This window comes from Pituophis catenifer, unplaced genomic scaffold (assembly GCF_029215685.1).
Source record: "Pituophis catenifer annectens isolate HBS135680 unplaced genomic scaffold, rPitCat1.0.hap2 SCAF_3, whole genome shotgun sequence".
NCBI classification, from domain to species: Eukaryota; Metazoa; Chordata; class Lepidosauria; order Squamata; family Colubridae; genus Pituophis; species Pituophis catenifer.
In genome coordinates, this window is record NW_027256883.1 from 168,590,651 (window position 1) to 168,604,334 (window position 13,684).

Consider the following 13,684-nt stretch of genomic DNA (forward strand, 5'->3'; position numbering starts at 1 on the left):
ATAAATAATTTCAAACTCCTCAAGCAGAATCATTCATTGTACCAAGAGAAAAATCAAACAATTTGTCCTTGGAGTGACTATTTAGCATCCCAACTTTAGCCAGCATAGTTGAGAATGGAATTATAGGCTACTGCATGGCATTTGATAGCCATGTTCCAAAATCTTTTTATGCTGATGTTGGAACTGTGCAAAATGAAAAAAAATATTAAGCATATTATATATACACACAAACTCATTTTTTCTGCATTTTCCTTTTCAATGTAGCCACCGGGTTCTCCTTAGTGATACACTTAGAGGTTGGGATAACCTTGACTGCAGAAAGAGGAAGTTAGTTTGACAGAAACTGGAGCCACTCTGTTTGAATATGTGGAAATTTAAATTAACCCTTACAACTACAGGTAATCCTCAATTTATGACCACAATTGAGCCCAAAATTTATGTTGCCAAGTGAGAAATTTGTTATGTGAGTTTTGCCCCATTTTATGACTTTTCTTGCCACATTTGTTAAGTGAATCACTGCAGTTGTTAAATTAGTAACAGGAGTGTTAAGTGAATTTGATGTGCCCATTGACTTTGCCAGTCAGAAAGTCGCAAAAGGGGATCATATGACCGTGGGACATTGCAACCGTCATAAATGTGAGTCAGTTGTAAAGAATCTGTAAATCACATGACCCTGGGGATGCTGCAGTGGTCATAAATGTAAAAAATGGTCACAAGTCACTTTTTTCAGTGCCATTGAAACTTTGGATGGTCACTAAGCAAACTGTTGTAAGTCGAGGACTACCTGTATATTGCTAGATGCTCTGTGCAGGCCCTTTCAGGTTTATAGGGGTCCAAATGACTTCCAGCTCTCCTAACTATAATAAAAATGAAATATAATAATGCATGAAATCAAGACATGACCAAATAATAAAAAAGACCCCCCCTCCTATTATTTGAACATTTTAAAATATAGTGTTTTAAAATTGAGCTTTCTCTTGAGCATGATGCTCAGGCTAAATTGCTATCTGGACTCGAACCTCTGACTGGGTCTGGTGTTATGTTTGCATATGCACACGCAAACAGACATGCACAGATATGAACTCCACAGACATCAGGATGAAGAAAAGTGCAATGGAAAATTTTCACAGAAACTGCAGACCTGTGCACCTTTGGTCTTAATTTGCCAGAAAGGCAGCTACACTTTACAAACCGTCTATGTTTTCCAACTAAGGATTTAGACCAGTAATCAGTATGAATTTCTCCATACTATTTACTGGCAGGATGCAGAGTTACAATCACATGCAGATCCTGGAACCTCCCTGGGGATTTCCCTTTAATTAAATTAGTGGAGAAAGCACAGCAGTTTCCTTAATTTAAAGTATTAAAAGTGTCAAGGAAGCATCAGCAATGACACACCTTTTGTACTAGGATTTCACAAGTCTTTTAGCTTGGCTACCTTTTCTAGAACAAAACTGGAAAGGCAGAACCAAGGCATTTGAATAATGGCCAAAGAAAAACGAACAGCATGGATTTTAAATAGCAGAGAGCAACATAACATTTCCTTTGAAGGAAATCTCAGTAAGGGAGGTAAAGAGTAATGGAGTTAGCTATCAATTACTTTGTCTTTTATCAAAGTTGAAAAATGATTTGCCTATTCTATTCCTTTCTGACCACACGAGAAGGGTGACTTGAACACATCCAAGAAGAAAGTGTTGCAAAATAAAGATCATTGCACCATACAATGAATTGTCTGGGTACATGGCTATTAAGTAAGATACACAATGGAAAAATCCACTAATGCATTGTTGAATAATAGTCTGAAAGAAGGAACTAATTCCATGCTGTGTGATGGAAAGGGATGAAGAGGTGCAAGAAGATGAAGTTGTTCCTCATAACAGGAACAACCCATAGATATGATTCATCTGTCTTTGTAAAAGGATTTGGAGAGGCAGTTTGGAGAGGCAGTATTTAATCATCATCCGGAATATGGGGACAATGAAGAAGGTGGACAGAACTGGCCCTGAGCAGCATCTTCACGAACCATTTTCTAAATCAGGGCTGTCCAACATTGGCAACTTTAAGACTTGTGGACTTCAACTCCCAAAATTCCCCAGCCAGACAAATTCTCTCCCCAGCCAGGGAAATTCTTTCTTCTTTCTCTTTATTCCATTTACTTTTTGGATTGCGACCCTGGTAATGTCACTTGAAGATCCAAATAAACTGGCCTAAAAAAAAGTTGTGTACACTTCCTTCAATGTTAGCAAACTATCACCCAAGTACAAAGTTATCCCAGATTATAAAGTAAGACTACGAAATATGAAAATGAACATAGTAGAGATAAAGTTGCCAACAAGAGAAAATTACTAAATAAAGTTGTCAACAAGAGAAAACAGAAAAAAAAAAACCCTGCTTATAACACAATGATGCCATCTACTGATGCTTTATCTGTTCTACAACAGTTGGGGCAGAGTTTTTTTGTTTTTGTTTTTAACCTAAGGGCAAGTGATAGATAGGAGGGAGGAAAATAGATCTACTGGTGTTTTGCAGCAAATCAACTACTATAACATAATTTAACTCTCCAAAACAGTAGCATAATTACTGGAAACTACTTTTCCTCAGTAATTTACCATATATTATAGAAATGAAAATAATATTAGAGTCATTAAGAGAGAATATTTGAATTGTGAATTTTTTACCTGTGTCAGTAACTTATAATAAATTAATTATCAAAAACTACTTAAGTATGTGTTGTTTGCATCAAGGTCCAGCTGGGGATTGTAAACTTTTAGAAAAAAAATTAAAGTACCGATAGTTCCTGCAACCAAGAAACCTGCTCATCTGGTTTTTATAATTTTTGTTTTCTTATAATGTCCTAGCACAGTGTGAGTGAACTGAGGCAAAGAGCCTGAAAAATGACAAAGGAGACATATCAAGTTTTTTCTCCTATAGCTGTCCAATTCTCTGGTGCAAGTGGGGTCACTTTAAAGACTTCATGGTCATATAAAAATTAGTCCTTCAATCAGGTATGTCCATAGACTAATTTTTTTCCCGCCAAAACCATGAATTTTCCCCCTACAGCTCAAGAAAATGGATATCACATTTTAAAAACCCTATCTATTGATACAATTTAACAATGCCCTCTTAGAATAGTTGGAGTCTGGTCAAATTCCTGAAGAGAACTGAACTTTTATTTTCTTTGGCTACTATTGCACTGTCATCATTTCTACTCCCTAATTCTCAAAAGAGTTTAGTTTGAAGCTGAACACAATTGATTTCATAATCTTTACTTCTGTCAACACCAAAAAAATCTGAGAACAACATTATGATCACGGAATATCTAAAGGGGTGATGGGAGTCAAAAACCCAGTGATTTCCCATGGGTGGGAGAGTAGAATACTCATGATTTCTGCAGAATTTCAATGCTTCAAGTGACAGCTTTAGTTTTGCTGTGATTTCAGAAACACTGCAGCAAACTTAACGGTATATCAACATATCAATCGGGACTGTCAAATTCCAATCTACATGTCAGAAATAATCTTTCATATTTCAAAATAATTTATCCAGGAAGATGCTTTGCCATTAAATATTATTATCTGAAGTACAAACACTCATTCCACTTTTTGCTCTGATAAACATTTTCCAGGTTTCAAAATTATCCCACTGCAAACTCAGAGGAACAGAACAAACACTTCTCATTCTCTTTTTAATTCCTTTTAAAATTATTGTCTTCATACAGTGGTAGACAGCTCAATGAACCCTAAGAAAAGACAGCAGAGCCCCCCTTTTATTATCAGCTGGGGAAACAGCAAACTGATTAACTGAATATAACAAGTGGGGGGAGGAGAGGGGGAATTCTTAAAAATACTTAGCTTATGGATCATAGAAATCAACCTTCAGCTTTCCCGTGATGAACTAAGACCAACGTTGAACTAGTTGCAATAAATGCTTGCTTTGTGTTTAATTAATGTATTTAAAATCAATCATCTTTCTGAAAGAGGTCAGTGAATATAGCACTGAAGAACAGAAAGGTGTATGTATATGCAAAAGGCAGCCTCAGTCCTTCCTTTAAGTAACTTTAAAAGTTACAGCCATGGTGAGAACTTAATCAAGAAGAGAGCACTCCTGTGCTATAGCCTTCCACTGCTGTTCACCCCTTAAAGCGATGTACTATTGTTACTAACTGAAAATATAAACTTGTTCACTCTCCCTGCCAGAACTCCCCCCCCACCCACCTTGGAACAGTTAAGATCAGGGTATTTGTTATGTCCTTATAAGGACATCCGCCCGGATTGGCTGCCAGCCATCGGGCGGGAAAGTTTGAATCTCTGTCAGGGGCGGTGCGACTGCCGGAGCAAATATAAGGAGAGAGCTCCGGCAGCGCGCAGTCAGTCTTGTCTTGTCTTGTTACTGTAGCTAATAAAGTTACTAAATGTATCGAGCTGGTCACGTCTTCATTTCCTGTGCCTGATCTAACACTGGCGACGAAGGACTAGAGAAGAGAACCTGAGCAAGACTCGTGGCACGATCGCCCCAACCGAGCTGAAGTCACTCAACCGCAGCTGCCTTCAGAATGGCAAACCCGCAAGCACCGATTGCCTCGCTGAACCCATTCGACCCAGCACGAGAGAAATGGAGGTCGTACATGGTCAGATTCCGGCAATTCCTTCGAGGGAACGGATACCAGAACCTCGACGACGAGCGCAAGAGAGCCCTATTCTTGGCTCACTGTGGGTCCGACGTCCTGGAAATGGCCATTGACCTCGTGGTGCCCAGGGACATTGAGGAGATGTCCTGGAATGACCTGCAGGAAGTCCTACAGGAACACTACGCACCCACAGGCACCCTGATCGCCAACAGATTCACTTTCCAACAGAGGAATCAACGGGAAGGTGAATCCATCAAAGAATTTGTGGCAGCGCTTCGCCAAATCGCTGCCAATTGCGAATTCGACAACGTGAACAATGCCATCCGGGACCGCATTGTTTTCAGAATGTGGGATGTGGGTCTCCAGAAGAAGTTCCTGAGCCGCAAGAGGATCCCACTCAAGGAAGTCCTCGAAGAAGCCACAGCCACCGAGATGTCCGAAAAAGCAGCCGCCGCGATGGTAAAGGCCAGAGGGATCCACAAGATCCACAAGTCCGGCCCGAACTCATCAGATGACTCGACCATGCCATCAGAGTCCGATGAGGAAATGGACGTCCACAAGGTTTCCTGCCCTCCCAGGCGGGAAAACCCCCAACATGGCGACCGGGGGGAACGCTGTGGCAGCTGCAAAGGCGACCACCCCAGGGCAACCTGCAGATGGAGGGACGCAACCTGCCGCCGCTGTCTGAAGAGAGGACACATAGCCGAGGCATGCAGAGCAGCAGATCCAGCCCCGGAACCACCCAGGCCAAGATTCCGCGAAAACCGCAGAGAAACCCAGAGGACATCCAAACGGTCCTCGAACCAGTCCAGGCGCGGAGATGAGGAATATCCCCACAGCAGAGCAGTGCACCAGACTACCATCGCCCACACAAACGATGAGGGTGCCACTAAGTTCAACGTGACACTGCTGGCAGAGGGGTCACCGTGCAAAATGGAAGTAGACTCCGGGTCCATCTACTCCATCATGGACTGGCAGCATCTGAAGCGCCTAAAGCCATCCTGCGAAAAGACCCAGCTGAAACCCCTGAAGTCGAGGCTCGTGGATTTCAGCGGAACCCCCATCGGAGTCCTGGGCAGAACCACCCTCCACATCACCTTCAAGGAATTCCAAGGCAAGCTTCCCATCACAGTCGTGGAGAACAGCCGACTGAACCTGCTAGGAGTGGAGTGGTTTAAGCCGCTGGGGCTATCCATCGGAGGCATCCACCAAATCCGCAGGGATGAACTCGACAACCTCATCGAAGAGTTCAAAGAAGTCTTCGATGGTAAGCTGGGGAAATTTGTGGGAAGGCCAATCTCGTTTAATCTGGACAAGGGAATCACCCCAATTAGGCTAAAGCCCCGCCGAGTTCCATTTGCTCTGCAGCCGAAAGTAGACGAGCAGCTGGATAAGCTGATCGACCAGGGCGTCCTGGAACCGATCGATCATGCTTCATGGGAAACCCCCATTGTGACCCCACTGAAGCATGATGGGTCTGTGCGCATCTGCGCCAACTACCGTTGTACCATCAACAAGGCGTTGGCACAGAGTGCATACCAAGTCCCAGTGGTGCAACATCTGCTGCATTCCCTGGGAACTGGCTCAATTTTTGCGAAACTGGACCTGGCCCAGGCTTACCAGCAACTGCCAGTGGACGAAAAAACGGCAGAGGCACAAACAATTGTCATGCACAGGGGGCCATTCAAATGCAACCATCTCCAATTTGGAGTCAGCGCTGCCCCCGGCATTTTCTAATCTATGATGGAACGCCTCCTCCAAGGCGTTCCAGGGGTGGTGCCTTACTTTGACGATGTACTAATCTCCGGAGAGTCACAGGCACAACTCCTTGAAAGGCTCAGGCTTGTCCTGCAGCGATTCAAGGTCAAGGGCTTGAGGGTCAGGAGAGATAAGTGCATCCTAGGAGTACAGGAAGTCGAGTTCCTGGGCTATCTCATAGATAGCACTGGCATCCACCCCACCAAATCAAAAGTGAAAGCAATCCATGAAGCTCCGAGCCCAAAAAACAAAACGGAACTTCAGGCATTCCTTGGGTTGCTTAACTTCTATGCCATATTTCTCAAACAGAAAGCCACAGTTGCTGAGCCACTCCACCGCCTGCTGGGGAAAGCGGCTTCCTGGAAGTGGGGCCAAGAAGAGGAAGCAGCATTCCGAGCCGTAAAAGGACTTTTAACTTCCAAAAGCGTCCTCATCCAGTACAACGAGACGCTCCCCATCAAGCTGACTTGTGACGCGTCGCCATACGGGGTGGGGGCAGTCCTCAGCCACAAACTGCCCAACGGCACCGAAGCCCCAATAGCATATTTCTCTAAAACCATGTCCGGCGCGGAATGCAACTACAGTCAGCTGGACAAAGAAGCCCTGGCCATCGTTGCAGGAGTGAAACGATTCCACGAGTATCTCTACGGGAGGAGTTTCACCATAGTCACCGATCACAAGCCACTCCTGGGGCTCCTCGCAGGCGACCAACCCACCCCGAACTTCATGTCCCCGCGGATGACGAGATGGGCCATCTTCCTAGCTGGCTACTCCTACAGGCTCGTGCACCAGCCAGGCACAGCCATAGGAAACGCCGACGTGCTGAGCAGATGCCCATTGAAGGATCCTGTAGAAGACCCAGCCCCCACGCTCCACCTATTCCACATAGATGACGACGCCAGCTATCCAGTCTTGTCTGCAGATGTGGCCGTCCACACCCAAAAGGACCCCATACTCCGCCAAGTGAAGTCCTGGATCCTCAGGGGGTGGCCATCTGAGAAGACGGAGGAGAAGTTCAGCCCATTCGCCAGGAAGCAGAAGGAGCTGTCCACCATGAAGGGCTGTTTGCTATGGGGAGACAGGGTGCTGATCCCAAGCACTCTGCAATGGTGGACGCTAGAGACTTTACATAAAGGGCACCCAGGCATCGTCCGCATGAAGGCCCTGGCACGGAGTTACGTCTGGTGGCCCTCACTGGACAGATACATCGAAGAGTGGGTCTCCAGATGTGACCGGTGCCAAGAAGTACGCCCAGCGCCGCCACAAACCGAAACAGCGAAGTGGGAGACCCCCAGCAACCCCTGGTCGAGGATCCATATTGACTTCGCGGGTCCGATGCAAGGGGGACACCTCATCGTGGTAGATGCCTTCTCCAAGTGGCTCGAGGTGGTACCCATGGCATCTACCACAACGGAAGCGACGATCCAGGCCCTACGCCGCCTTTTCGCCACCCATGGACTACCGGATGTGCTGGTCTCCGACAACGGCCCCCAACTCACATCCCTGGCCATGGAGGCATTCCTGGCAGGACTGGGCATCTGCCATGCCCTGTCCGCCCCATACAGGCCGGCTGGGAATGGACAAGCGGAATGAATGGTGAGACTCACCAAGGAGGCACTCACTAAGATGGGCACGGGAGACTGGCAGGAAAGGATAGACAACTTCCTCCTCACCCAGCACATCACGCCGCATGCCACCACCCACAAGAGCCCGGCCGAACTGTTGATGGGCAGAAGGCTGAGGTCACCATTGGACCGGCTGCACCCCCAATACAGCCCAGAAGTGACCGCAACGGCCAGCCGCCCACTTCGCGCCTTCAGCAAGGGAGATTCAGTTTTCGCGCTAAACTTCAACGGCTCTCCTAAGTGGCTGAAGGGGAAGATAGACAGCACAACCGGCCCGAAGTCCTACACCGTGGAGCTGGAAGATGGACAGGTCTGTAGACGTCACATCGACAAGTTCCAGAAAAGATGGGGGGGGGAGCGCAAGAAAACCAGCCTGACGAGGGAGGCCTACAACACCCCGAAGAGATAGGCCTGCAACACCCCGACGAGGTAGGCCTGCAACACCCCGGCAAGGTAGGGCTACAACACCCCTGCGAGGTAGGCCTACGCCACCCCGACAAGGTAGGCCTACCACACCCCTGCGAGGCAGACCACCGCCACCCCGACGAGGCCGGCCAAGCACACTACCAGGCACTATCACATCGACAGTCCAGAGCGGTAGACCGGGGCCAGCCGCATGGGGGATGGCAACACCAACCAAGCGAGGTGGGCACCCGGCACGACAGGGCAAGGGACTACCAAACCAGCTCACGAGTAGACCGGGACCTGCCCAGAGTGGAAGCATTGCACCCCGCCAGTGAAGGCAACCTACGCCAGCCCTGCCAGGGAGACCTCCACTCCAGGCGAGTAGACCAGGAACCATCCAAGATGGGCACACCACAGCCCATGGGTGAGGGTGGCACATGACTCCCTGGCAAGAGGGACCCCCGCCCAGCACAGAAGACAACCCGGCAACAACAACCCAACCCAGATGACCCCAGTCACCAACCGGCGGTAGACCAGGGACTAGGGCGAAGGGAAAGCCGAAAACAACCCGGCCAGGGAGACCTGCACCACCCCAGCAGGGGAGACCTCCGCCGACCCGCAGAGGTAGCCCCACAACGACATCCTGACCAGGTTGACCACCGCCGACCCGACGGGGTAGGCCAACGCCAGCCTGACCAAGGGGACCTGCGCCACCCCTGCGAGGTCGGACAGCACGACACGAGCCAACACCACCCACCGCTGGCAGACTGGACCCGAGGGCACCGATCCGAACCACCCCCCAGACGACAACAAACCGAACCGCAGCCGAACCGCAGCGCCCAGGAGACCGGGGAGGAGCAAGTGACAGCCTGGGGCTTACCGAGACTCAGACGCTCTTCCCGGGTCGGAACCGAGCAACCTCGACGAGACGATAGATCCACAGGCCAGGAGGAAGACCACCAGAACCAGCCATCCAAGGTCTGCGGTCTGGCCGGAGGCACTGAGGGTGACCCCGCACACTCGCCAGCCGAACCGAGCCCGGTTCCGGGGAGGGAACCAGGAGACACAGGAGCCCCGTCCGTCCAGGTCGGGGACGAGGAAGAAGTGAGACTGCGCAGGTCAACTAGGGTGCCGAGGCGTCCTACGTACCTGCGTGATTACGTGACGTTTATTAATGAGCATTGACTGTTCCCGGACTAAGAGGGGAGGAGTGTTATGTCCTTATAAGGACATCTGCCTGGATTGGCTGCCAGCCATCGGGCGGGAAAGTTTGAATCTCTGTCAGGGGCGGTGCGACTGCCGGAGCAAATATAAGGAGAGCCCCGGCAGCGCGCAGTCAGTCTTGTCTTGTCTTGTTACTGTAGCTAATAAAGTTACTAAATGTATCGAGCTGGTCACGTCTTCATTTCCTGCGCCTGATCTAACAGTATTGATATGTTGAGGGAAATGGATAGTAACAAAAGAGCATTTTTACATCAGAAAGGATCTTTGCTTTTTCTAAATATTTTTGGGCAGGCTTTGGAGAGTAGGAAGTGTATTGAACGTGCATGCCTAATACCTATAATTTACTGTACTGTAGCTGTATTGATTCCTGGACTAAAAATGGCATCCAGAAACCATAACACAAATCAAATGACAGAAATGATATATTCTTTTATTTATTCCATACAGTTTTTATATATAACTTTCTAATTCATACCAGCAAAATAAGTAGAAAACAAGTTAAATAAAAATGTAGGACAAGAACACTTTATATATATTTATAGCAATAGCACTATAGCACTTAGACTTATATACCTCTTCATAGTGCTTTTACAGCCCCCTCTAAGTGGTTTACAGAGTCAGTCTATTGCCCCTAACAATCTGGGTCCTCATTTTACCCACCTCAGAAGGATGGAAGGCTGAGTTAACCTTGAGCCGGTGAGATTTGAACTGCTGAACTGCAGCCAGCAGTCAGCTGAAGTAGCCTGCAGTACTGCACTTTAACCACTGCGCCACCTCGGCTCTTTTTATAACGCCACTATAATCTTTCAAACTCTCTATCTGGCTCACAAAACACACACACACACACACACACACACACACACACACACTTGTTTTCTTTTCTTTTCGTAGGTCTTTATGTGTATTTCTCTTTAGCCAGGTTCTTCCTATGTAAACCAAGATTTTTCTGCAGCTCTAGTTCAGTGAAATCGCAATCCACTAGTTACTAGGCTTTTTTTTTCTAGGCTTTACAGGGAGGAGATACACACACACACACACACACACACACACACACACACACACACACACACACACACTTGTTTTCTTTTCTTTTCGTAGGTCTTTATGTGTATTTCTCTTTAGCCAGGTTCTTCCTATGTAAACCAAGATTTTTCTGCAGCTCTAGTTCAGTGAAATCCCAATCCACTAGTTACTAGGCTTTTTTTTTCTAGGCTTTACAGGGAGGAGATACACACACACACACACACACACACACACACACACACTTGTTTTCTTTTCTTTTCGTAGGTCTTTATGTGTATTTCTCTTTAGCCAGGTTCTTCCTATGTAAACCAAGATTTTTCTGCAGCTCTAGTTCAGTGAAATCCCAATCCACTAGTTACTAGGCTTTTTTTTTCTAGGCTTTACAGGGAGGAGATACACACACACACACACACACACACACACACGTGTGTGTGTGTATGTATGTACAGTATGTATGTATGTATGTATGTATGTATGTATGTATGTATTTTTCTCTCAGCCAGGTTTTTTCCTACGTAAATCAAGATCTTTATACAGCCATAGTTCAGTGAAATCCCATTCACTAGTTTCTAGGCTTTATCATATAAATTATTTTTATATGATAAAAAACATATAAAATGATCATTCACAGATTAATCAGATATTGATCTAGTTTAGCTCTCTTTAATCTGATGACCTTGAACATGTCATTGGTCATTATCCATGCCATTTTAAGATGCTGGAACTTTTAAGAGGGAATCAGATTAACAAAGGGTGGCAGTGTTCCAAGAGGTGAGAGGCTGCCACAAAGAAGAGGGGGTCAACCTATTTTCCAAAGCACCAGAAGTCAGGATTAGAAGCAATGGATGGAAACTAATCAAGGAGAGATCCAACCTAGAACTAAGGAGAAATTTCCTGACATTTAGAACAATTAACCAGTGGAACGAGGTGTCTCCAGAAGTTATGGGTGGTCCATCACTGGAGGTTTTTAAGAAGAGATTGGACAGCCATTTATCTGTATTGGTATTGGGACTCCTGCTTGAGCAGAGGGTTGGACTAAAAGACCTCCAAGATCCCTTCCAACTCTGTTATTCTCTTCTGTTCTTAAATTAATCCAGTAATTTTGCACATTGCTGGAAATGATGCAAATGTCCAAGATTTCAGAATCTAAAACAGCAGTCATCTATACATGATGACTGCTGTTTTGGATTCTGGAATCTTGGAGTTATTCAGAGTAATAGGGGTTTTTTTTGGTGGGGGGTGTTTATCTGATATTTTAATATATATATTACTAAAACTCTTTCCTGTAACCTTTAACTGGGTGAAACCGTGCACCATAGGGCAAAACGTTTTGAACCAAGCTAGTCAAATGAGCTAGAGCTTACAGAATGTATTCAAAATCTAGGACCATGATTCCTGTTGAATTGAAATTTGACAAATTTTATAAAACATTTTATGACATAAGCATCATCATCAAACAGTTTGTGGGTTAATACCATCAAACATTTCCTGTGCTGATGTTTGACTCTTCTATTCCATTCAACAAGAGCTGTTTTCAAGTCAGATACATCTCTGAATGTAGCCCACCTTTTCTAGTGTAGAAGCTGTCTTTGTTGAAGGCATTAAGGAATCTGGTAAGAAATATCTGTTGATTGCAAACAATCAATGTTGCTTTTTTCATTAAAAATTAGATATTTTAAGAAATATTAAGAAATATTTTAAGAAATATTTATACATAGAGATACATAACCATTTATTCAAGTCTGCATTTGTAACTTTTTATAAGCTGGGCCCCAATCATTGCCTTTTAAATATTTTTGTAGGCATGCTTTTTCCAAGTCTATTATAGATGTCTGTATTTTCTTCTTCATAGAGACAATATTTTCTCAGTGTAACTTTTAGGTTTTGCATAATTCAGAATACACACATTTGAAACAGACTGGCAAGAATTGGGGAAAAAGTAAGTAAGGAGAAATTAGAACCTTTGCAGAATTTTGATTTGTTATTTCCTTGTGAAAGTAACTGTGTAAATTGCTCAGCTTAGTTGTTGGTCATTCAAGGGATATATTTTCAGGAGTTATTGGTAAGATAGAAACATGTCAATTATAATTATTACAGTTTTAAAAATTAGGTGGGTAAAAAGCAAGAATTTACATTTCTCTCTGAACATTGCCAAGAAAATGTCACAGCAAAGCTATACTATATTACTTGTTCCATCATTTTTAGCACCTAACAGTAGCAGGCAATTGCTAGTTTACTCTGCACTTAGGGCCATTTCCCCAATGCCAACTCTCAGGAAGAAGGGATGCTCATCTTAGTCCTTGAAGTTTGGCTTCCCTATATTAAGGGTAACAGACCAATGCTAATTAATGGACTTTTGCCAAATGTTCCCATTATTGGCACCCATTGAATTCCTGCCTTTGAAAACTTGCATTCTCATAAATGTGCTATCTAATTACTTCCTAGTTTCTTGTGCCTCGTTGGAATGATGCCTTCTGAAGGGTATCCAATACTCCCAATTTTATGAGGTGAACGCTTCCCATGTGCAGAACCATATGCACTGCAACAAACCCAGTGGGAAAGGAGACTTGACACAATGCTCAATGATGTATAGAATCACATTTTGGTCTCATGAGCTCAATAGGGCATTTATCTTTTCCCATACCAAAGAGAGCAGCTATAATTAGGGTCTAGTAAAGACAGGCTGCAATTTCCTCCACTGTTGCAAAATGTGTTTGCTTGAATTGTCAAGGTACAATTTTCCCAAGTAAATCTGCCCTTGGTATCTAGGCAATGCGCTGACATTTCACAGAGGAACTAATATTTTCTCCCTCATTGCCATGACCTTAGTATTCAGGGATTTCATAAACTAAATGCTGTTTATTAAACTGTTTTTTCTTTGTTGATTTTGGTTTTTCTCTTTGCTTCTTAAAACCATGACTTACTTGTTTGGATCTTTCATTTAGTTTATATATAATATCTTCCAAGAAAAAAAAAAAAAGGAAATAATTGCTGCCTTCTCACTATCATGATTCTAACCCTG